We start from the raw sequence: 26653 nt of genomic DNA, 5'->3' as shown, positions 1-26653 counted from the left end.
AGACAACACTTTAAGTTTTAGAGTCCAATAATATTATTTTATAGGCCCCCACTAATAACTTGTTAGCCGTTAATAGGTTAGTTGGATCCATTATAACTCTGGATGAAGTTTGCAAAGAACAAAAATAACTCTAGATGACCTAAAGTTAAACATGAAACACAACATAAAATAATAAAATTAAACATTAACGTTTAAATTTTGAATTTTTGGGTTTATAGCCCAAAAAACGGGTTCTAATAAGACATTTAGTCCTCTCTAATCCTATAAAAGGTTTCAAAACCAAAAAATAATATAAATGGATATCTAGTCCATTTGGTGTCATCTAGAGAAAAAACACAAATCCCTATAATACCAAATAAATCATAATTCCTAATCTAACCTTCTTCATATATTATAAGTGATTTATCTTCAAAATCCATAAAGATCTTCTTCCATTTTTATCTCTCACATTCTCTCTCCAATCACGTTTTTAAACAAAGAAATATATATTATAACTGATTTATCTTCAAAATCCATAAAGATCTTCTTCCATTTTTATCTCCCACATTTCCTCTCCAATCACGTTTCTAAACAAAGAAACGTGATTCATTATTTTCAGTAACCGAAACCTCTTTATTCTCTCACTCTAAATCCGATTCACATAACAAAACCTCCATTAAACTCAGAAATCTTGTTTCATCTTCATTAGATTGTTTTTCAAACATTCGTCTTCTAATCCAATACACAAGCTCAGAACTCCATTTCCATTTATGTCTCTTCATATCAAGTTAATCAGGTAAAACATAAATCAATATAAGTTTTTGTGATTCCATTTCAGTTTATAGTAGTTGATTCTCTCTCTCTCTACATCTTAATCTACTGAAAATCTTCCATTAAAACAAAGAAATTGTTTCATATTCATTAGAATTTTTCAAAATCAGTTTCTTAATTGTTTTTCAGGTAAACAAAATTCTTCTTTAATGATTCTGTTTCAAATCGAGTATGTTATTATTGTATTTCTCTCTCTAAAAGTTTCTTTAATGATTTCGATATTGATGAGATAATCCTTCATTACTAATTCCTATAAATCGAGTATACTTATTGTTGCAATCAATCATCATATCAGAGATCTTTAGATATGTAGTTTAAACCTAATGATATTCGTACTTTTTCTTCAGATCTGGTTTTCAATCCGTACGGATTTATGAAAATCCTGTATACTTTGAAATAAATTACATATAATTTACGTAAATGTTCATGTAATTTATTGTAAATAATATACTTTTTTATATAATTTATATGTATTAATCTCTCTCCATTTGTTATCACAGATGGAGTTCCAGGCAGAATCATCAAATCAAAATAAGCAAATCAAACTTGAAATACCCTTGTTCTTGTTACTTGATTTTTTGATTGGCTCCTCGAAATATTTCATAAGAAATGCACACTTGAATGGATCTTGATCATGATTCCTTGGAAAAGCCTCATATTCGGCCCCCTCCATTAGCATTCCAAGCAATAGGGCAACATGGATGGGCACCATTATTAAACAAGAGAAGATTTTGTACGTTTTTTTTTGTAACGGAATGTAAACGATGTGTTATGTAAAAGAAATTATGTGTAATGTAAAAGAAATTATGTGTAATTTACTGAACAAGACCCAAATACATTTGATAAATTACGTTGTATACTTGACAAATGATGGTTTATTCGTCATAAATAATACATAATTTACGTATTTATTTCATAATTTGTATTTGATGAGTATTTATGTATGAGTAAAAACGAAAACAAATGCTGCTTTAATGTTCCCAGAAAAATATACTATATCCAAAACCAAAAGTTAAATGAGAGAAAGTGACATATATGTTTTGTATATTAACCCCCAAATCACGCTAAATTGATCCTAAATTGATCCTAAATTATATACTATTTCCAAATCTGAAAGTTAAGTGAGAGAAAATTGTTTTGAATCGAAAAAAAATTTACATAATAAGATAGAGAAAATTGATTTGGTTTCCAAATCTGTAAAGAAGAGAGAGAAAATTGATTTGGAAATATCCGTGGTGATGACGTATTGGTTTTGGTTAGGATTTTGGTTTCTGATTGATTCGGATAATCGGAAAGAGAAAATTTGATTTCCAAATCTTTTTAGAGGAGAGAGAAATTATGATTTGTTGCTAATAAATCTCCATATTTTTGGCTAATAAATCTACATATTAAATTTGTAAAGAAGAGAGAGAAAATTGATTTGCAAAAGTTTGGATTTTGTTTCTAAACAGATTATAGAAGAGAGAGAAAATTTCGTGAGAATCTATCCATTTTTTCCTAAATTTATCCTAAAATCAAGGTACATTAAACCGTTTGAAAATTTTGCCCGGCCCCACATATTAAAATCCCGCGAAAAACGACTAGGACATGGAAGGAATTATGTAATATATATTAAGGGTTTTTAGTCCCAAGAGCAAAAGGACTAAAACTCCATTTTTTGGGAAGATTGGACCCTAAATCCTTTTTGAACATTTTTTTGGGCTATATACCCACGGACCCTTAAATTTTTCTTCTCAATTCTCTAATCTTTCTTTCTTTCTCTTCCACCCTCTTTAATTTAATAGGTTTGATATTGGCCAGAACTCCTTAAAGAATTTGGATTTTGGGTAAAACAAGATTAGTCAAACATTTTTAGTCTTCAGCTCTCTGAGTACTTTTTAATTTGCAGCACCTTCCAACAGCTTTGCAACGCCTTGCGACAATTTTGTAACGCTTTGCGACCGCTTACAACATTTTTCGAGCACCTTACAACTGTTTTACAACACCTTGGAACCCCTTGCAACACTCTTACAAAAAATATCGACCATATCTTTCGTCGATGTAGACTAGCAAGGGAAACATGGATGAATTATCCACTGAATCAAAGATTAGAAGGTGACACTCAAATTAGAAATATAATATGCGGCTGGTTCGAGGGAGAAGAAGGAGAAGAAACTGTGGCGGTAAGATTATATGTGTTATGGGAGTTGTGGAAAGCAAGGAACAAGTGTATATTCGACGGAGTGATGCCGGATAGTTACTCAATTATACAAAGTGCTCTATACATTTCTCAGGAATACTTAAAAGCAAAGAAAGAATCAGATCCAGATAAAGAAGAAAATCGAAGGGAGCCTATTCGGTATTGGCTACCGCCACCAACAGAAAAATTAAAAATAAACTTTGATGCGGCTTATAAAAATGGAAAAGCAGCCCTAGCCGCAGTTTGTAGAAATGCAAAAGGTGAGTTCGTGTTGGCTTCAACAAAGTTAACTATAGCTTCATCATCGGTGGAAGCCGAAACAAAAGCTGCTACACTAGCAATGAAAATAGTATCAAATTTACATCAATACCATTTCTTAGTGGAGGGTGATGCTCAAACTGTTATTGAAGCTTGCAAATCAAAAGAAGATAAAATGCCGTGGAAGATTAGGCCATTTATAATGGAGATCAAGAAGGAAGCGCTACATCTACAAAACTGCATCTTCACACATTGTTTAAGAGAAGCAAACAAAGTTGCACACTTTTTAGCGCAATCTATTTTTAATTCGAATCATGTAACCATCGAGGAGTTAACTCAACCTCCTATTTGTATTTTGACTCAAGTGGCTATTGATAAGGCTCGCTTAGACTCTTCGATTCAATTAATAAAATAAGGCAACTGCCTAATTTGATCAAAAAAAAACAAAAAATATTGAGTTTTAACCAAACAAAATAAAAATATTTGGGGGTTTAACAAAAATATATATATATATATAACTTGTCTTTTTAACAAAAAAAAAGTTTAAAATTGGGTCTTCCGCCCAATCTCCTCTGGGAAGACCCAATTTTAAACTTCTTTTTGGTGAAAAACCCAAAATTTATATTTTTTTGGTTAAAAATCCAAATTTTATATTTTTTTTGTCAAAAACCCAAATATTTGTATTTTGTTTGGTTAAAAACCGAATATTTTTTGTAAAGCGTTGCAATGTATTGTAAAGTTGTTGCAAAACTGTTGCAAAGCTGTCGCAAGTTATTGCACATTAAAAAAATAATTAAGGAGATGAAAACTATAAAAAAAATTGAGTGATCCTCTTTCACCAAAACAAAAAGTTTTCGAAAAATTTTGACCAAATTTCCCTTTCCCTGACTACCACCCACCATTTTTGCCCTATCTGCCTACCACCAGTCCACCACCACCATAGTACTAGTAGGGAGTGTGGATGGTGATATTGGGCCAGGAGCGGGATTGCGACATAATTGATGAAAGGGTTTTTTGGGCTTACCCCCTCGTCATTAATTGGTAATTGAGTTTACCTCCCTCAATAATGGGTAATTAAGCTTACCCCCTTGGACTTACTATTAGTGACAAAAACACAAGGGTTATGTTTGGCGTACGTGTATGTAAACAACCGTGTGTTATAGTAAAAAAAAATGTGTCTATAAATTTTTTTCCCAAATACACCAGATACCTCTAATTTGGGCTATAAGTCCATACTCGGCATATATTCAAACCCAAACCCTCCAATACTTTCTCGAATAACACACGCGAAGAGTCCACTGGTTTACAACTTATCCTATAAATCGATGACGAACACTATGATTGTGTATCGTTTATGTTATCAGGAAATCTCATTTAGAACCCCATTTAACTCTTCTTAAAATTCATTACAAAATCAGTTATGAAATATATTATGCAAATCTTAGTAGAGAGAAAAATCTTCTCACCGGCCTGTCCGAAATAAAACCACAATAATCGAGATGAACATGCCTTTAAAGGACAAATCTATAACCTATGACCTGGTAAATTTTCAATTAAAGAAATATGGATGTACTCATTTCATATCTTTAATTTTTATGATTCTCATATCCAAGTTAGTATTGGCAATGAAGTTTACTTCAGGAAAGTTTGTAACTCCTGATAATTAACTCAATATTTATGCAATTAAATACAATCAATATGGCATAAGATGATCATTCATATTAGGTACCAAATTTCAATTGTATAGCTGGTCTCACACATGTAAAATGTTATTTCTACATTTTTTTCCGTTTTATGACAAATTTACCATGAAGTAATAGATTTTTTAATACACGAAACTGTACCAACTTGTCACACACATTTCACCTGTGCATCTACCATTTTTGACTTCGAGAAAATATTGTTTAACAAGTTATATTTTGTCTATAGTTTTTTTTAGGGACAAGTCCATTCATGCAAGATTTCACATATCTTTTCTATATGGAAGGACTGGATGTGGGTTATGGTGGTTAATTGAACCGCTTCACCGACGTATCAAAAAGGCAAAAAATATGTAGGCAATCTGCGTCTAAAAAGTTTGTTAGACAAGAATTTTATTCTGATGATTGTCGAAATAAGTTTAAGTTTATTGGTTGTGAATTTACTTTCTTAACTTGTCACTTACATTTTGTTTTTCACGTTATACGATTCAAAATTTGTAGGTTTGTCGGGATGGTAAACTGTCCAAATCACAACATTATATTGACATAGGCAAAGTGGGGTTAAGGATAAAAATAATCTAACATTAAGGGCTTTATAAGAATGTCCTTCTTACTCCTATGACTGATTTCAAATTTTACATGCATGGCTAGCTAAGAATATAGATAAGAATTCAGTTTCTCATATTGGAAACAAATCTATGTAAAGTAAGAAAATGAAAATTATTAGCCCCATTATTAGTATTTGACAACCTAGTATGAGTATGAAAATTTATTGCAGTAGCAAGGTTACCCCTTTAAATCCCCATCTCTTCCCTTCCAACTCTACTCAAACTCAATAGAGCAAGAAAGAAAAAGAAGAAGAGAAAGAATCAGTTCATTCCCAAAACATCCATTTTTCTTCCTTTCTTCAACCACTCTTTCTCTAGAATTTCCTTCATGGTGAGTGCTAGAAAGCCAAGTATGGGTCGTCAAAAGATAGAAATCAAAAGGATTGAGAAAGAAGACGCTCGTCAAGTTACTTTCTCCAAACGTCGATCGGGATTGTTCAAGAAAGCAAGTGAACTTTGTATTCTATGTGGTGCTGATATTGCTATCATTGTTTTCTCACCTGCTGGAAAATCTTTTTCCTTTGGGCATCCTTCGGTTGAATCCGTTGTTAACCGTTATCTTTCCGGAAGCTCTCAAAGAGATGGTGGTTCAACCGGTCCGTTAGTCGACGTTCATAGAAATGTTAGTGTTCGCGAACTTAACAGACAATATGAAGAACTAGTTAACCAATTGGAAGCTGAAAAGAAAAAAGGCGAAGAACTTGAGAAGTTGAGGAAAGCAAGTAGAGATCAATTTTGGTGGGAGGCACCGACCGATGAATTAGGTGTAAATGAGTTAGAGGTGTTAAAGGCCTCTATGGAAGATCTTAAGAATAATGTCGCTCTTCGCGCTGACGAAATTTTGATTAATTCTTCTTGTTCAACTTCATTTTTGCAAGGGAATTCTTCTGGAGTAACTAATGATCAATTTTCATATGAAGCAAAACCCAGCCCAAACCCAAACTTGCAACATCATCATCACAATAATTCTGTGGTTTCTCATGGTTATGGTTTTGGGTTTGGAAATAGTCCTTATTAGGTTATGAAAGATTTTCAGGTACAAGAAGATATGGAAGTAGTAGTTTTTCATTGATATTAAGCAGAGTAGAAAGGGTTTCATTTTATGAGTTTCTAAGTTAGTTATCTAAAAATCTACATTGTTGTCACTAAATTGGCATTTTAATGAAATAAAGTAAATGTACTTTGTGGTTTTATTTGCATTTAGGGCATGAAGGTTTGATGTACTAAAAATATACACAAAATAATCTTAGATTTTGCTCATTCGTGCTAATTATAATTTCCGTCTAGAGCATGTTTTTTATCATAGATTTCGGATATGGCGCCTATTTATCTTTGGGTAGTTTTAAAGGCACGTCTCTAAAGTGTTATTGACGCTCTTTTTCTACACACTTTCCCTTTAAAAGTTGCCTCAGGTAGGAGTCGATTACACTTCGGAGGGGCGCCTTTAAACTTATCCTTTATATTTTCGTATGTAGACTTAAGTGGTGACTATTATTTTCCCAGTATTAGTAATTTTGTGATGAAAAAACATTGGGGAGTCTTTTATCTAAACGCACAAGACTTTATATGGGAAAAGGAATTGACTAACATCTCCATCTTTTGGCTCCACAAACTAATAGGCTTCTAATGTATCTCCAAACTTTGTACTTCTAATTTCTTTTATGAGTTAATTCTTATTTGGCCCCCTACTTTGTGACCAGCTTCCTTTATGACCTCCTATTTTCTGTTAATTCAAGTTTGACCCCCTATTTTCATGTAAATGACATAAGTACCCCTCCCATTAATATATTTTTAATTAGTAAATATCTCTTTCCACCTCATATCCCTCTCCACCTCTTCTCTCTCTACACCTCACCTCTTTCTTCCGACGAAGGTCGCCGGCCGGAAAATTTTCCGGCCGGCGACCTTCAACAAAAAAAAAAAAATCTCTCATCCTCTCTCCCTCTCTCTCTATGTAATCCAACCGCACCACCACTTCGATATGTATACTTCACCACTTCTGATCTTGGGGTTGGTTCTAATCTGGGTGAAGTAGAGATTTTGTTTATTAAATTGGTTCATTGGCATCACTAATTTCACCATAGCTGCTACAACACCAAGACCTGTAACTCCGATTTCGGAATTTCTTGGAGATTTGGTTGGATTCAAGGTTTCAACTGAAGAAAATGATTCAGCGAAATTGATAAAGAGATGGATCGATTGATCGTTGTTACCTTAATTCTTTGATAATGAATCAAACATGTTCATTAATCTAAATTGGGAAGAATGATGATGTGGGTTTTCTAGAGTGAGAAACTAATTAAATGACAGAGATCCAAATTGAGAAGAATGATGATGTGGATTTTCTAGAGAGAGAAACTAATTAAATCATAGCTTGGTTGATTTCTCTGAATTTGCATTTCTTCATTATGCAAGATATTTGGTTGATGATGGTGGAACGATGGTAGTTGCCGGTGATTTAATTGGAGTTGCTCTTGGTGACGATGATGGTATGTGTGGCAATGCCGATCATCAAACTCTTTCGAATCAATCATACCTGAAAACAAAAATCAAAATTGAAATTGGAATCAGAATTGAAATTAGGAATTGAAAATTAGGGTTTACTTTGTTTTACCTATACATACACCAAACTCATCTCTAGAAATCAAACCATCTTTAGAAAGAGAATGAAATCTCGATTCAAGTTTTAACCAAAGTTGATTAGAATCAACTTTTCCAGTAGTTTTACTGATGGATCCAAGTCCTTTAAGTGCTTGTTGAGCAGTAGCTTTTGTTCTTTCAAATTTAGCTTTTCTAGCATCACGACCTAAAACCATTCGATCTTCGCTGAATAATCTTCTGCTTCATCTCTGCTTAATTCAGATCTTGTCTTTGGAGTTTAAGAACAGACCGACTCCGGCGAAGGGAAACCCCCTTCGCCGGAGTTTTTAGAGAGAGAGAGATGAGAGATTTTTTTTTTTTTTTAAGGTCGCCGGCCGGAAAACTTTCCGGCCGGCGACATTAATCGGAGAAGATGAAGGTGAGTTGGAGAGAGAGAGGGGTGAGTTGGAGAGAGAGAGAGAGGTGAGTTGGGAAGAGAGGTGAGGTGGAGAAAGAGAGAGGTGAGGTGGAGAAAGAGAGAGGTGACGTGGAGAGAGATGTGTGGTGGAGAGGATCATGAGGTGGAATTAAGATTTTATTTTTAATTTTAATTTTGAAAAAAGATTTAAAAGAAGGGTAGTTAGGGCATTAACTTAAAAATAGGGGGCTATATTTGAATTTACGAAAAATAGGGGGTCATAAAAGAAGCTGGTCACAAAGTAGGGGGCCAAATAGGAATTAACTCTTCTTTTATTCCTCAGAATTACCTACACTACCAAAAGACGTTTGGAGATGAGAAATGCTAAGTGTACAAAGAATCTTTAACAAAATCTTTGACTCGATGAATCACACGGTTAAAAGAACGGTCCAGATCAAAGTCAAACTTTGAAAATCTTTTGTCTTTTAGTGGAAATGAGTCATTAAGTCAAGAATTTTGTCAAAGATTTTGTCATTGTAGCACTCCCGGAGATGGGGTGAGGTAGTGTGAAGATTAGGAAAAGTAAACTAAAAAATATGATTTTTTTTGCCCAATGTATTTTATATGTTTTTTCATTTGAAAAAGAACAATGTAAAACTCGGTATAGGTAATTTTGAGAAATTTTTTATGGAAATATGGACCTTAATAACTCAATCAGTCTACTATTACACAAAATAGACCAAAAGTTCAAAACAAGATAAAAAAATTTGAAATGCACCCAACAAATCATTCCTGGATATACCTAGAATTCACCAAATGAATCGTTTTTTGCATGACATCGTTATCTTGTTGCAATAAACAAAACGTAAATAATCATATACATCTTACTGTTTAACACTACTTTGGTTTATCTTGCGTACAAAACAAACATATCCTACACATATCTACACATTTACTAAACAATCAACACATTAATGATATATTTGTGTATTTGTAGACAAAAATCTATATAATAAAACAGAAGGGAAAACGATGACTAGGACAAACATCCTTTTTTAATAAAGGATATTGTCTAGAAACCCTTCTCAAAATTTAAGATATAGTCCTTCGTAGAAATAAAGTTACCTATTTAAAAAATAATAATCTTTTCCTAAATAAAATAACTAATTTAAGAAAAAAAGAAACAAAATAAATTTCAAGAGTTAAAAAAAGAAATTAAAATCTCTCTCTCTCAATAAAATAATAACTAATTTAAGAGAAAAGAAAAAAAAATAATACAAAAAAATAATAACTAATAAAAATCTCTCTCTCTCAATAAAATATAACAATAAATTTCGTAACATTTGATTGATACAAGTGTCCGTGCCCTAAGGCACGGGATATACACTAGTTGATATTCAAAGAAAATAGACTTTTTACTTATTTTATATTAAGTTTGGACCTTAAACCAAATATGCTTTTTATTTTGGACTAATTGACGGACCATAATTCTAGAATAAATAAAATTAGGCCGCGGATTTAGGAAATAAAAAAAATTCTCCGGGGAATAAAGATTTAAGTCAATAAATATGGACTGAGGGGCATAATTTGTTTTTAGTCCGAAAATTGACTTGATCAAATATTGTCCTCTAATCTTAATCTTCTCTCTCCCTATCTATCTCTATCTTTATCTCTCTTTCTCTCTCTCTCTCCCACTGTCTCGCGCCATCTCTCTCTTGTTCTCTTATTCTTTCCTTCTTCTTCTCTAAGTCTCTCTCTCGATTCCTCATTGTCTATTTCTCTCTATTGCTCTCACTATCTATGTCTCTCGATTTCCCACTGTTTCCCTCTCAATCTCTCACTGTTTCTCAATTGATCCCTTATTGTTTCTTTCTCTCTCACACACACACGGCCTCGACAAAGGAAAGTGTTCCCTTCGTCGGAACCTGACATCGAAGAGGGTTTCTGGTGAAACATTCCCCGAGGATTTCGTGGCCACGAAATTTATATATTCCGTAGAAAGATCTTTATAGACCGAGAAAGAGAGAGGGAGATAAACTGCAAGAAAGAGAGATAAATATTGTTAGAGAGAGATATGTCTGCAACGAAAGAAATGACGAAAGAAAGAGAGAGGAGGAACGAAAGCAACAAGAGAGAGAGAGAGAGAGAGAGAGAGAGGGAGAGTGAGAGACAGGGGGGTAACAGTGAATTAGAGAGGAGAAGAGAAGAGGTCACGATGGTGGTTGGCATAGCGGTGGCCGGAATGATGGTGGCGGGAAGTTGTTGCGGTGAAGGTGATAAAGAGGATGAAGACTAGAAGGCATTGTTTGATCGAGTGAGTTTTTGGACTAAAATAACATTTTATTCTCCCGAAAATATACAAAAAAACTTAGATTTCCTAGAAAATTTATTCCTCGATAATTATTCTTTATTCCCCAAAGACTGGCCTAAAATTACTGAGAAAGGACGATGTCGGTAAAAGAACTAAGTCTATGGTTGACTTTTTATAACAAGACTTTTGAGAAGTGACTAATTCCTTTTGGGCCCCGAGTTTATCAACAGTAGCCTTTTTGCCCCTTAAGTTGATTCATTTATAGTGTAACTCCCTATTCTTGCTGTCTAATCCATGGAATGTAAGGTAGTATGTTTTCTTCCAAAAGACCCTTACACTAAATTGTTTTTCTCTCTCTCCCTCTTCTTTTGTTGTTTCTTTTGCTAGTTTTTTATCTCATCCTCTTCTTGTGATGACCTTTATTTCTTCTTCTAATACATATCTTTATTTTTCATGGGTGATAAAAACGAATCAGAAAAGTGAAGTGTTTGTTTCTCGGCCAAAGTGGGCAAAAAATAGTTTTGCTAGATTGTATCATTTCCTCTATTGGTTAAAAATTAACATGGATCACTTTTCGAAAACAATAGTTTTAGGTCGCAGCTTTGGGGAATAAAGAATAATTTTCGGGGAATAAATTCTATAGAGAATCCATTTTCTTTTATATTTTCGGGGGACTATTTTAATCCGAAAGCTCACTTGATCAAACATTGCCCCCTAATCTTCATCCTCTTTCACTTATTGTTACCCTCTATCTCGATTTTTTTCTCTCTCTCTCTCACTATGATCAATCCCACCTCTCTTTCTTTTCTTCATAGTTCTTCATCTTCCAAACAAACATATGTTCACTGGCTCTTTCCCTATAAGAAAAATAAAAAGAATTGTGAATTCATCATTTATCCAAAGTTAGGGTTTAATTTAGAGATTTAAGATTTTTATTTGAAAACTATGAGTCACCTTGGGCAGTATACAAGAATTAGTGAAGAAAAAAGATAAGACTTATTAACAACATAAATCACAAATTCTAAAATTGAAATTGATTCAAAGCAGACCATGAATCTATGAAATGGAAACCACTTATAACAGATCTAACTGAAACCTTCAATCACCGCCAGCGAAGAGAGTGCGCCCTTAATCAGTGGAGAGATAAATTTATACTTGGATTTCTTCAATTGAAGTAGAAAATTTCTCGATAATGCGTCATACTCTTCCTGTGTAATTTCTTCTTGCTTTTTCTCGCATATACTGTTAGCTTGTTCTTCTTCTTCCGAGTTTACCTCCACCTCTATCTTTTTTTCACGAGCATTCGGCCTCCAAGATTTCTCGCATAGGCGTTTCCCTTTTTCTTTCTAGGGTTTCTTCTATAAGAACCAAAGAGGGATGGTAGGTGCAGTAAAATGTAGAGAGAGATGAGGTTAGAGAGAAAGTAAAGAAGATAGCTAGATGAATGAGGAAGAGATAGAGAGAGATTTATCAGGTTCAGATGGGACATACGAACATTTAGAGCAGCTTATTTAGCGTCTCTCTCTGTTTCTCTTACCTTTCAATCTCTCTGGTTTCTCCACTTCAGCAAGAACCGCTTAAAAAAGCTAGAGAGTGAAGTTAAAAATTCTACAGAGAGAGGGAGGGAGAGAGACATAAGAGAGAAGATGAAGAATAGAGAGCAATATGTGATCAAGTCAATTTTGGGGTTAAAAGAAAAATATGTCTCTAAATTAATGTTTATTAACTAAATCTTTATTCCTCGGAGATTTTTTTTTATTCCCCAAAGCCAATGAAGCCCCAATTTTTTTCGCCCGCTCTTGGCCTCCTAACAAGGGTCGGCCCTGCTGGTGTGAGTCGTGGTACAAGACAACGTTTGATAAACATTATTTGTTTATCTTTAATTTGGCATTGAAATTTTTTATGTTATTTTAGTTTTAATGTGAATTTACCAAACAATAAGTTGGAAATATAGTAGGAACTCTATTACTAGTCATTGTTAAACCAATCCCTAATATGATAAACATGATTATGAAAATTTACATTTTAGGATAGTTGAATCCAACTCTCATGACTCAATTATTCTAAAACAGACATGTAAATAATGTATCAAATCACCAAAAGATTGTCACTATCATAACATTAAAAACAAAATTCACTTCATTTTTAACCTTAATAACAAAATCCATATAACAAAATCCATTTAAAATAAGAAAATCCTTACCATTATTATTCCATACATAAAGATTTTGAGAGAGATAAAAAATTACTATGGCAACTATGCTCCAAATCCTATATATATTTCCATCACTCATCTTTCCAAGTTCATCAACAAAAATCCATGTTTGTTCTCTCAACTCTCTCTCATTTTCATTAAGATGCCAAGAAAGCCTGCTATGGGTAGACAAAAGATAGAAATAAAGGAAATAGTGAGTGATGCTAAAAAGTTATCAACTTTTTCCAAACGTCGAGCTGGTCTTTTCAAGAAAGCAAGTGATCTTTCCATTTTATGTGGTGTTGAAGTAGGAATCATTATTTTCTCACCTAGTGGGAAATCTTTTTCCTTCGGATACCCTTCTGTTGAATCTGTGATCTATCGTTTCCTTCGCGGAAACTTTCCGTCAATTGCCGTTCCTGCTCCACTTCCCGTGGATGCTCTTCGAGAATTTCGTGTTCGTGATCTTATTGAACAACATTTAGAAACAACTAACATGTTGGAAGATGAAAAAAAGAAAGCTGAGGAACTAGAAAAATTGGAAAATGCAAAAGAAAACAAATTCTTGTGGGAAACTCCAATGCAAGAATTAGGTTTGGATGAGTTGATGCAGTTAAAAGATGTCATGAATGAGCTTAAGAAAAAAATCTGTTGCCGTGCTGATGAACTTTCGATCAACTCTTCTGCTTCTACCTAGGAAAACTCTTATATTTTCTCCAATGGGGGTGGTTTTAAATTTGATATGTTTTTTGTAATTTATGGTTTAATATCTCAATAAGTTACCCAAATTTTATCATCACCTACTTAACTAGGGTATTGTATGAAATAAATATATAAATGAATAAATCGATAAATGTTTAGTTTTTGCTTTCTGTAGATTAAAATTTTCCATCTTCCTATGGAATGTATTATCAAAAGAATTTAGAGAACTCCATTATAAATATCTCAGATATTTTGTAGACAACCATTGTGATCGTACCATGTGAGTACGTAGATCTCGTCCATCCATTTCGAGTCCCAACCCTTTATAAACGGGTGAACCCCTCATTTGTAAATCATTCAAGACTTGCGAGAGTCGAGTGACTTTTGAAATGTATAATCATTTTAGTGTTCTCTTGTACTCTTTGAGTGTAGTAATAGAGTGTTCTAGTTGCCTTTAAGTCATCTTTGGGTATTTTGTTCTTTCAACATCTTATTCTTACTTGTGTTGGACCTTTGCCTCGGTAGTCAAGGTTACTTTAGGTGGAAGGCTAAGATTTGTGTTAGTCAAAGATTACTTGTGAAAGTTGTATCAGTTGAGCGGAGTAGAGAACGTAACTTCGTTGGAACTAAGGAAGGAGGGAAGTCCTAAGACCAAGGGTGAAAAGTTTGCTAGAGAAGTCTTTAGATGAGGAAACTTCCATAAAAGCACAGTAGGAGAAACTAGAGACCAAGCTTGACATGTTGTTGGGACGAGTGGTGAAGGTCCGAAAAATCTTTCCTTAGCCTCACTAGAGCTGGGAAAAACCCCCGTTGGCCCGAAACTCAATTCGGAGTGGGTACCCGCAACCCGAAGGGCTAATTCTTGCCTCAACTCAGAGTGGGTACCCACAACCTGAAGGGCTAATTCGTGGCCGATACCCGCTGCGGGCACCACCCGCCCAGTCCGGATGAAGTAAATGGACTGGCTCGGGTTTCGACCCCAGACCACCTGTCTGCCCAAGCCCGGACCATTTAAGAGCCCGATATATGCCCGAGTTTAAGGACTTCTCCTTGCTCAATTACTAATCTCCACATGGTTCTTATATTATGCTCCAAGTCTTTCTTATCTCTAACAAACTTTCTATGTGGGGTTTAACTAAAAGAGGGAAGCTAACAACCCTTGATTGGAGTGGTAAGAGGTATAATCTTCCACTTTAAAGGTCAAGGGTTCGATACATACGCTCAACAATTCAAAAAAAAAAACTAAAAGAGGGAAAGCTCGTAATTAGACAACACTCATAGTTGGAAGATGAGTATAGTACTATATTCCCACAACTATAGTCCCATATAGGAGTTTGTTAAAGATGGAAGAAGCTTTAGCTTTTATAACTAGCCTCAAGGACCTCTAGCACTCTCCACCCAACTAGGGGTGGGCAAAAACCGAACCAATTGGCCGAACCAAACCAAGTCGAACTGCATCGATCGATTTTTGGGTCGAACCGATCATCGTTCTACTCGGTTCGGCCGAAAAACCGAACACCTCAAAATTGGCCTGGTTTGGCCTCGACTTAACAGCTCAAACCGAATCGACCGACCCCTAAGGAAAAATGAAATAATAATTTTATAAAGTTAGAAAGTGCTAAACTAAAAAGGAAAAAATTAGAAAACCCTTAATCAAGTATTCCAAACTACTATCCGTCCTCCTTCCTAGTTGTTGTTGTCGGCTTCATCAACCACCTGTTCAACTTGATTGAAAGGTTTTCAAAGTAAGTCTTCTTTGATTTTCTATTTACCACAACCTAATCTTAGTTAGTAACTTAAAATTATAGATTTTGTATTCGTACTTCTATTTTTATTTTTATTTTGTAATGGTGGAAAAGTAAGATGAATTTTTATTTTCGGCATATTTAATGCGGAAAAGTATGATGAGTTCTTAATTTTTATTTGGTATGTGCAATGAAGTGAATAACATTAGTTTTTACAATTTTCTCTAAATTGTGATCGGTTAAACCGATCAATCGAACTCAACCGAAGCGAACCAAACCGAGTCGAACCATGTCGACCGGCCGAATGATCGGCTCGACTTCGGCCGACGATTTAGTCAAATCGCCACTTATTGGTTCGACTTCGGCTTGAGCCAAAACCGAAAAAAAAAATCGACCGTTGCTCACCCCTACACCCAACTGATCCAAGTAACAACTTGCATAAGTTACTCCATGGTCCCAGGCCTAACGCCTAGAATTGGGCTTAATGGTAGCGGGTTTAAGGCCTTCTATTTGGGTTTCAAATTTAGGGAGGTTTGTTGTTTGAACCCCCTTTCATATAATCGACTTGCTATTTGGACTCCCTTTTTCTAAAGTTGCATTTTGGACTCCCTTTTGACAGAATCTCTCAGGAATATTCCGTTTCTAAAGTTATATTTTGAAAAATTCTCACTTTACCCTTATATTATCAATATTGCACTTTAGACTCCCTAATTTATTTAAGGGTTATTTTCCAAACGGCCACATCATCATCTCCCCGACAGGGGTCGCCGGCCGGTCAAATCTTTTCTCTCTCTCTAAAAAAAAATTCCTCTCTGTAAATCTTTTTTTCTTTCCTCTCTCTCTAGAACAGATCTAGAGAGAGATGATCTGTTCATCACGAACAGATCTCTGTTCGTGATGAACATTCATCACCTTTGTTCGTGATGAATCATCTCTCTCTAGATCTGTTCTTGAGAGAGAGAGGAAAGAAATTTTTTTTATAGAGAAGAAATTTGTTTTTTTATTTATTTTTGAGGGTCGCCGGCCGGTCAAATTTCTGGCCGGCGACTTCTGTCGGGGAAGGTAACTGAACTTGTTTTTAATATTAGTAAAGGTAATTGAAATATATTAATCATTATCATGGGTACTTGTAGTTGTGGGTTACCTACTTAGGTTGGGTTAGGTTAACTAGAGGGTAAAATAATATTTTTCTCTCTTGAAAAGTTAAATCTGTCTCTTGAAAAGTTAAATCTAATTTTTTTTTAAAGGAGTCCAAAATACAACTCTGGAAAAAGGGAGTCCAAAATGCAAGTCGATTATATGAAAGGGGGTCCAAACAGCAAATTTCCCTCAAATTTACAAGTATATAATGGATTGTTGCCTTTTCTTTAGGGGCACTATAGGGAAACCTGAGTGTTACCCACCCTGTATCATGTGCTCGCTCATTTAGGCAGGCACGGGCGGGTAAAGGCGCCTGGCCCGTCAGAATAATTAAATGACCATTATGCTATGGTGCATGTACCCGCCCGCCGACCCATTTCTTCGGTTTCTTTTAAAGCCCGCGGGCTGACCTCCAGTCCCTATTCGATCCCACCCCTAGGCCTCACTGAAGCAGTGGTAAACGTGGTAGCATGCACGATCCGTTTGAAGAACTCAAGATCCGGTTCTCTCGGTTAAAGAAGGTTGTTGCCAGTTATGTGGGTACCTCAAATCAAGATAGAGCAAGGGGCAAAACATATCAAAGAGTCTTTATTAATAGTATCCTGGTTTCAAGTTATTGCGTATGTGACACTGTAAATAACTTGAAGCATGATTGTCATGTAACATTTCGTCCGCACTATTCTCTCAATAACAGTATTTAAAATACCTCTTTATTTTAGATTTTAATCTCGCTTCCACAATCTATTTCGTCCGCAAATAGTGAGTATTTAGAATACCTCTTTATTTTAGATTTTAATCTCGCTTCCACAGTCCACTAGATACAATCAATCGGCTACAAAGGCTTAGAAAAGGTAACGATGTGCCTTGAACATGGTACGAACTCAACAATCCAACAATCGCAAAAATTCGGGTTCATCCAATATTCAATTACTTAACTGAAAGGGAAATCTTACTGTTTTGAACGTCGAAAAATCCGAGTTCCTTACAAGTTTTGGCCCTAGATCGTGAGGAACAAAACAGGATACAATGTAACCGTTTCATTAATTTCACTAATTCTAGAAAAACAAATTTTGACATCAGCAGTAATGATATAGACACACCTATTTCACGGGCAACCACATTATAACATATTATTAGTATTATTGTATTTATTATTGCTATTAGAGGAGAGTATTTGGCCATTAATTAGGTTAAAAATTTGCCACATGCTTGTAAATTTTCATTTATTTTTAAAATGTTTTAAGACTATTTACGCTAAAACTAATACAAATTTGTAGACTTCAAACCTAATCTTTTACACTGAGTGAACTAAAAGTCTATTAATGTGTTTGGAGGACGGAATCATGAATCCACAGATTCATGAGTCATTAGGAGTCATGATTCCAAAAGAAATTCATGAATCCAAGTAATATTTCTTTGTTTGTTTAGCAACTCATAAGAATCCTATGATTTATTATTATTTGAGTATTTTTAAACACTTCTTTAGAAAAAACGATTGCCAGAAAAATTGGATTTAGAGAAAAAAAAATATTTTTTGAAGAAAAAAATGATTTTCAGAAAAAAAAAATTTGGGAAAAAAAGATTTTTGAAAAAAGTAATGATTTTATAAAAAATAATGATTTAATTTTTGAAAAAAATATATTATTAAAATGATTAATTTGTAGAAGGAAATATTTTTTTGTTGATTTTAAGTTTGAAATTTAGGTTTATTAATTCAAAATCCTAGCAAATCCAAGGGGGTAGGGTGAGATTTTGGTCCAATACAAATTTTGGAATTAGGAATTCTTAAGATCCAAGAGTCCTAGGATTCTTGGTAGCCAAATAGACCAAATTTTCATGATTCCTACCAAATCTTACTTAGGAATCCTGCAACCAAACACATCAAGTAAATATTACAAAACAAAAACACAAACAACTGAAGAGAAATTAAAAGTCCGTGTTTTGGGGAATAAGAACAAAAATTGGGGTACAAACTTTTTTGTTTACTCTAAACACTACCCACTTTTATTATTTGTTTATTTTCTTTTTCCTCCATTTTCCCTTCCCACCACCATCAACTCGGGCGACCGATAACTCCGGTGACTCCTGCAACACTAACTTCGGTCGTCATCTCTTTCTCTCCCTCTCTCCTTTCTTTATCTCTCTTCATGTGATGCCCCGTGATTCTATCATGATTGCACTTTTAGTCTTGTTTTAACCTCAACAGATTATTAAATAGTCCTTCATCAAACCTTATGCAGTCTTATATTTAACCTAAATCTTTGGATGTACACTTTATCGCTCACTCTTTTCTCTTCTCTCTCTCTTTCCCTCTCTTCATACTCTCTTCCATGTTCGGAGAAAGGGGTCCTCGTCTGGTTTTGCAAACGAGGTGGTCTGGTTTTATCAAGTATAATCAGACTGCTTCGCCTGTATCTAGAGCTCGGATCCAAACGAAGGGTTTCGACGAAGGGACCATTCCTTCGCTGGAACTTAGAAAGAGAAGGATGGAGAAAGGGAGAGAGAAAGAGAAGAGAAAGTAGAGAAAGGGAGAGAGAGAAAAGACAATGAAGTCGTCGGCCATCTCCAGTCGACAACTTCCTGCCGGTGCGTTTGGTGAATGTGTTTTTTTTTTGGAAATTGACTACGATGTATGGTAATCATTACAATGACGTTGATACATCAAAGATGTGATAAGCACGGTACTACCAAATTTAACAAGAACGGGCCTAAAGCCTAACTAAACTATGGCCTAAAGCCCAACTACATTATTTATACCCTAATAATCTCACCTTAAATAACCCAAGGATTCCACTTCCTCTTGGGATCAAACCCGGGACCTCTAGAGACTTTTGGAGTAGATGTGAACACTTTAAACCACTTAGGCAACCAAGTGTTGACTTGGTGAATGTGTTTTTGATTTCCACGTTCTACCTCGAAATATTTCTTGTTTTCCCAAAACATCGACCAAATTAAAATATGTTTACATGGTTATTTTGGGACCCATTTGAGTTAGATGACTAGGATTCAGACAAGTTGGTGAGCGAGCCTCGGTAGAACCAACTGAGGAATGGACTCGAAAAAACTATGCCACATGAGCCCTAAAACGGGCGATCAACACGAGTATTCTCGGCACCTTGACCTCTAACATGGCATAAAGGCAAATACAAGGATGAATCTGAGTGAACTCTGTAACTTGAGCATTGGAACGAGAGGCCTGCATCAGTAAGCTTGATGGATGTGATCAGAAATATTCTATTAACGGTCCTGCTACTTGACCCCCATTTAGTCGTTGATTCACCAGTACCATCATGCAAGTCTATATAAACAATACATGTTTGTTCTGAAAAGGGGATCTAATCCTTAACCTTTGAATCTCGTTAACTTATAACATGCAACAATGAATGGACTCGAACGTTGGAGTGTGTTTGTAGGTAATCCCTTCCCTCATCCAATTATCGACGACAAGAAGAATTAGTTAAATCGAAAGTAACAAGAGAGATTTTGAGGACGATTTCCAGAAAACCACTTTCCGCATCATTAACTACAACCTAATTAACATACATAAAAATATTAACAGTTGAATGTAGTTACTTCTAGTTAGGAAAATTAACTAGTAATAATTTTTTTAAACGTGGAACCAAAATTGGAATAAAAAAATCTATTCAAAACCCCGAATTTACGGATATCTGGTGACACTCCTAGACAAAATAAAACAAATTTAGAAAATATACATTTTCACGCGTATAGTCGGAAAAATATTAATTCTAGCCGTGTTTCTTTCTTCTTTTTCATGTTCTGATCTTGTTTCTCAAATCAATATTTAGATATCACATTATACTGACAGATAATCAGACAGGCGAACAATTACCATATTTTCAAAAAATATGTAAAAGTCAAACATTAAATTAAATTGTTTACTGCAAAGAATTCAAAATACATTCTAGAATCATCTATATATACAAAATGATCTTTCAAATTAAACATTTGCCAATATTACCACCAATTAGTTTAGTCTTTTAGAGATTCAAACATGGAAGTTGGATAAAACTAAATTATTATGATTTATTCTTTGGTAGAATTTGTCATATTAATAGTCATTTATTTAGTAACAAAGATCTCAATCTATTGCCCTACTAATGATGATTTTTTATATTGCAAAATTGAGATAGAAAAAATTAATGCACCAAGGAGGACCCTCCCCTTTATATCTCCCCCCTCCCCCCTTCATTCTACACTAAAAAAATTCCAAGTTCAACAAAATTCCATTTCTTTCTTTCTTCTTTCGAGCTTGAGCATTTTTGGTTACCATGCCTAGAAAGCCAAGTATCGGGCGTCAGAAGATTGAAATCAGGAGGATAGTGAGCGAAGATGCCCGTCAGGTAACTTTCTCTAAGCGTCGAACTGGCATGTTTAAGAAAGCCAGTGAGCTTTGCATTTTATGTGGTGCAGAAGTTGCTATTGTAGTCTTCTCACCAGCTGGAAAATCTTTTTCCTTCGGACATCCTTCTGTGGATTCCGTCATTAACCGTTACCTTACTGGAAGCGCTCCTCGTGATGCTAGTCCTATGGCACCCTTTGTTGATGCTCATCGAAGGGCTAATGTCAGGGACCTGAACAACCAGTACACTGAAATCATGAACCAGTTGGAAATTGAGAAGAAAAAAGCCCAAGAACTGGAGGAGGCTAGGAAAGCAAGTGCAAACCAGTTCTGGTGGGAGACACCTATCAGTGAACTAGGTTTATCTGAGCTGGGGGTCTTGAAATCATCCATGGTTGATCTTAAGAATAGGATTGCTTTTCGAGCTAATGAACTGTTGATGAATGGAGCTGCTAATGCTCCTCCATATGAAGTCCAACCACCAGATCACTTCTTGTTTGGACGTGCTTTTTATTAGATTACATCCTAAATATCAATCAACACATCTGGAAGTAGTAGTAATGTTTCTTCTTAATTTCAGAGAATACTAGCTAGGGTTTCATGTTTACTGATTTTCTGATTTAATTAGTTGTACTGCTTCCATACAATCACATTATTTCACATAAATGAAATAGCTTCTTAATTATAATTATTATGTTGTGGTGTGTGTTGTATGCTTCATATTAGATCTGCAACGAGAACTAAAAAAAAAAAATTATAGCTACATGTTGTCAGGGACGGATCTCAAATTTCGTCTATGGCGGGTTGGATTACGTACCAAAATAACAAAAAAAGAATTCAAACACAGTTATAAACAAAACACTAGCATTTTTATACAAATATTTACATATGTATATGTAAAATATTTACATATGTATATGTATATGTGTACATCAAACACAATAAAAAGAAGAGTTAATTCCTATATGGCCCCCTACTTTGTGACCAGCTTCCTTTATGGCCCCCTTTTTTTCGTAAATTCAAATATGGCCCCCTTTTTTGATGTAATTGTCCTAACTACCCTTCTTAATTCTAAATTTAAAACATTTAAAAAAACTTATTTCCACCTCACCCCTCTCTCTCTCTCCACCTCATCTCTCTCTACAACTCACCCCTCTCTCTCTCTCCAACTCACCTCTCTCTCTCTCCAACTCACCCCTCTCTCTCTCCAACTCAACTTCATCTTCTCCGATTGAAGTCGCCGGCCGGAGATTTTTCCGGCCGGCGACTTCCCAAAAAAAAAAAAAAAAAAAATTTCTCTCATCTCTCTCTCTCTAAAAATCCGGCGAAGGGGGTTTCCCTTCGCCGGAAGCCGTGAACAGACCGATCTGGTCTGTTCACGGCAGACCTTCAAAGGTCTGGCCGTGAACAGACCAGATCTGGTCTGTTCACGGCAGACCTTCAAAGGTCTGGCCGTGAACAGACCAGATCTGGTCTGTTCACGGCCAGACCTTCAAAGGTCTGGTCGGCCGTGAACAGACCAGATCGGTCTGTTCACGGCCAGACCTTCAAAGGTCTGGTCGGCCGTGAACAGACCGATATGGTCTGTTCACGGCAGACCTTCAAAGGTCTGGCCGTGAACAGACCAGATCTGGTCTGTCACGACCAGACCTTTGAAGGTCTGGCCGTGAACAGACCAGATCTGGTCTGTTCACGGCTTCCGGCGAAGGGAAACCCCCTTCGCCGGATTTTTAGAGGGAGAGAGAGATTAGTGAAAAAAAAAAAAAAAAAAAAATTTTTTTAAGTATGAAGGTCGCCGGCCGGAAAATTTTCCGGCCGGCGACCTTCATGAGAGTGCTGATTGGAGAGAGAGAGAGAGAGGTGAGTGAAAAAAAAAAAATTTTTTTTTTTTTTTTAAGTTTGAAGGTCGCCGGCCGGAAAATTTTCCGGCCGGCGACCTTTATGAGAGTGCTGATTGGAGAGAGAGAGAGAGAGGTGAGTGAAAAAAAAAAAAAAATTTTTTTTTTTAAGTTTGATTGCTGACTTGGAGAGAGAGAGAGAGGTGAGTTGGAGAGAGGTGACGTGGAGAGAGATGAGTGGTGGAGAGGGAAGTGAGGTGGAATTTAGGTTTTTGTTTTTAATTTTATTTTGAAAATATATTAATGTGAAGGGTAGTTATGACATTTCTATGAAAATAGGGGGTCATATTTGAATTTACAGAAATTTGGGGGCTATAAAGGAAGCTGGTCACAAAGTAGGGGGCCATATAGGAATTAACTCTAAAAAGAAAAACAATTATTAATATTGTTTAAGCGAATATCATATCCTCTCATATAACTATCCTCACATTTCTCTTTATTTACTAACTCGGCAAGGTAGCAAAACCAGTGACGGATCCAGGATTAAAGATTACAGGGGCCAATGTAATTCGAAATCGGTTGTTTTCGACAATTTATTTACATTTTATATTTATGCTTTACTTGTAAGAAATGGTTTTTGTATGTAATGTGAAATAAGAGTAGAATCATTGATAAAAACTACGGTTTTGGTTAATTTTAGTTTGTTTTCATCACTTGGGATCGTCAAATAGAGTTATTTGAGACAAACTTTTGCTAAGAGAGTCATGGTTTTTTTTTGGAAATGATAGAGTGCCCAGCTAGAATGCCCACTAAAATGTCAAATTACCTCATTTAGAAATAACAACGGTCCCTACCGTAGTCAAACTTTGAAAAACCTTGTCTTTTAGTGAATTCACGTCAGTTGTGCATTTTAGTGGGCACCGAGCTGGGCACTCTAGCATCTCCCTTTTTTCTGTCAATCACTGAAGGCTCTATTTCTTAAACTCAGAAAGAAGATTAAAATGTCTAATATTAAATGAGGTTTTCAATAAAAAAAATTGTTAGCGTTTTCTAAATTAATAAGATTACAGCACACTGCAACCGAAAAGCCTACAAGACTCCTCATGTTAGTCTTTACGGTTCTTTTCAAATGGGTTTGTGGGTATATATACCAAAATAATGTTCAAAAAAAAGTTTAGGGTTCAATCTTCCCAAAAAATAGATTTTTAGTCATTTACCATATGGACATAAAACCCCTCACTTTCTAAACAGAGTACCGTCAATGTCCCACACTCAAATTTCCCGCGTGATTTGAATAGACGGATTTGTGCGTGATTTGGTGGATTTATTACCAAAAAATGGATAGAAACAAATCATAATTTCTCTCTCCTCTAAACAGATTTGGAAATCAAATTTTCTCTTTCTTATTACCCGAATCGATCAGAAACCAAAACGAAACGCCATCACCACGGATATTTACAAATCAATTTTCTCTCTCTCTCTTCTTTACAGATTTGGAAAACAAATCAATTTCCTCTATCTTACTATGTAATTTTTTTTTCGATTCAAATAAATTTTCTCTCACTTAACTTTCAGATTTGGAAAGAGTATATTTTCTGGGATCAAGTAGCGTGATTTGGGGGTTAATATACAAAATGTATGTATCACTTTCTCTCACTTAACTTTCAGATTTCGAAATAGTATATTTTTCAAGGAACATTACAGCATTATTTATTTTCGTTTTTACTCATACATAAATACACATCCAATACAAATTATGAAACAAATACGTAAATTATGTCTTATTTATGACGAAGAAACCATCATTTGTTATGTATACAACGTAATTTATCAAATGTGTGTGTGTCATGTTCAATACATTACACATAATTTCTTTTACATTACACATCGTTTACATTCTGTTACAAAAAAAAAGTACAAAATCTTCTCTGGTTCAAAAATGGTGTCCATCCATATACTCTCCATTTGTAGTCTTGAGCAGGACAAACAACAGTTACACTATATTGTCGAAGAGCATATCCAAATGATTTTGCACCACTAGAAAACAAATGACCAACTCCAGGAAATTCCATAAGTAACAGCAAAACTACAAAAATAAAATATATACTTTGTCAACAAAACATATAATTGACTAGAAACGACATGTATAATGGAGTTAATTATGCATACTGTTTGTTAAACTTCATAATGTGTTGGGAGACAAACAAAATCTTAGTTTGAATCAAAAAGTCACTGTTATGTGAAAAAATATGTATAATGTGCAATAATTTACATATAATTTTTGGAACATTATGTTTGACAAATTTTGACAATACTTGAAGGATTTGAGTAGTTTGGTCAGCTTAACATGACTACTGGTATGGGTGAAAATTACGTGTAATGGTAAATAAATAATACATAATTTCTGTCTTCTTATGAAATGTTTTATATTTTATATAATTTATAACAAACTACTTATATTTTGTATTCTCTGATAAAAACATAGTACGGAATATGTTTGTGTGATGTACCAGAAAGTATGAAAATGTATTGTAAATTACCTATATTGTATATTCTGTTATAATAAACGTACGGAATAACAACTGGTTCGTAAAATTTTACGAAACAAAAAATCTGAGGTGAAGAAATATCAGAAAATCAAAAAGCTTAAAACTAAATATAATGAAAAATGATATGATAATCGGATGAAAACAAAACATAATCGACTTGAAGGAATCAGTAAAGAAGGATTAAACATCAAGATCATAAACAGTTATAAATATCTTAGAGAGAGAAAATAAACCTCACAAATACGAAGTTAATGAATTAGTAAACAAACATTTGATGACAAAATCAAAATCTGTTATGTTTAATGATAGAGAGTGAATCTGTTACTTTAACCTAAGAAGGAATATTAAATCTTATCAATGGAACGAAGAAATACTTTGACAATGTAAAATCTGATAAAACTTGGATGATTCAGCTGCTATAATGAAGAAGGAACAAGATTTCTGAGCTTAATGGAGGTTTACTGTAGGTTTATGAAGATGATTCGATTTTAGAGAGAGGTGAAGATAATGGTTACTTTGAATAGAAACGTGATTGAAGAGAGAAGGTGAGAGATAAAAATGGAAAAAGATATTTGGGGATTTTGAAGGTAAATCTGTTTTTCTATATAAGGAAGGTTAGTTTAGATATTAAGATTTATTATGTATTCTAGAGATTTGTGTTTTCTCTCTAAATGTATACAAATGGACTAGATATCCATTTAAATTTATATTTTGGTTTTTAGACCCTTTATGGGATTAGAGAGAACTAAAACTGTTATTAAGGCCCGTTTTTTGGTCTATACGTTCAAAAATTCTTCTCAAATTAACATTCTATGAGGATCATGGTGACAACGCAAACCATTGCGACTAGGTCGAGAGGGGCCATGGCCCCCCTCTGGCCTAGTTGTAATTCCGCCCCTGCAAAACGGATCTTTTTGCTAAAATTTACGAAGTAACAAAGCATTTAGGCTACTCAATTGAGTATTATAATGTCTCTAGATTTTTTTTTTCAAAAATTAAGCTCGTTGAATTGCTTCCTAGGAGTTTCTCCTGGATAAATCCTCCAAAAATTATCAGGTGGGAAACAAAGTCGTATCAGAAACGGGCAAAATTATAGTTATCCAATCTATACTCTCTTTCATATTTGTATTCTTTACGAGCAATTGTCTCCTACTCAAAGGTATCGTCAATCAGCCCGAGGAGATGGAAATAACTTTTGGTGGGTTCATAATGAGGGTTACCATAAACTTCATTTCATCACTTGGAACAACATTTGTCAACC

The 26653-nt window shown here is 34.8% G+C and overlaps 1 long non-coding RNA gene and 3 pseudogenes across 1 annotated transcript; 3 read left to right on the top strand and 1 right to left on the bottom strand.

Annotated features, from left to right (window-relative positions):
- Window positions 1-5883: 5883 nt before the first annotated feature.
- On the top strand, window positions 5884-6573 carry LOC147533453 (agamous-like MADS-box protein AGL61 pseudogene; annotated as a pseudogene).
- A 1181-nt stretch (window positions 6574-7754) lies between these two features.
- LOC147533452 (uncharacterized) lies at window positions 7755-8576 on the bottom strand. Its single transcript, XR_015228030.1, has 2 exons — window positions 8170-8576; window positions 7755-8091 (listed from the first exon to the last, which is right to left on the bottom strand). It is a non-coding gene; the product is annotated as an uncharacterized LOC147533452 (long non-coding RNA).
- A 4645-nt stretch (window positions 8577-13221) lies between these two features.
- Window positions 13222-13755, top strand: LOC147533451 (agamous-like MADS-box protein AGL62 pseudogene; annotated as a pseudogene).
- Window positions 13756-20931: 7176 nt separating this feature from the next.
- On the top strand, window positions 20932-21522 carry LOC147533450 (agamous-like MADS-box protein AGL62 pseudogene; annotated as a pseudogene).
- The last annotated feature ends 5131 nt before the right edge of the window (window positions 21523-26653 follow it).

Source organism: Eschscholzia californica, unplaced genomic scaffold (assembly GCF_041429995.1).
Source record: "Eschscholzia californica isolate CP2 unplaced genomic scaffold, dmEscCali1.0.p SCAF_6, whole genome shotgun sequence".
NCBI lineage: Eukaryota > Viridiplantae > Streptophyta > Magnoliopsida > Ranunculales > Papaveraceae > Eschscholzia > Eschscholzia californica.
Note: the sequence above shows the minus strand (reverse complement) of the source record. Positions and strands in the feature narration are given on the sequence as shown.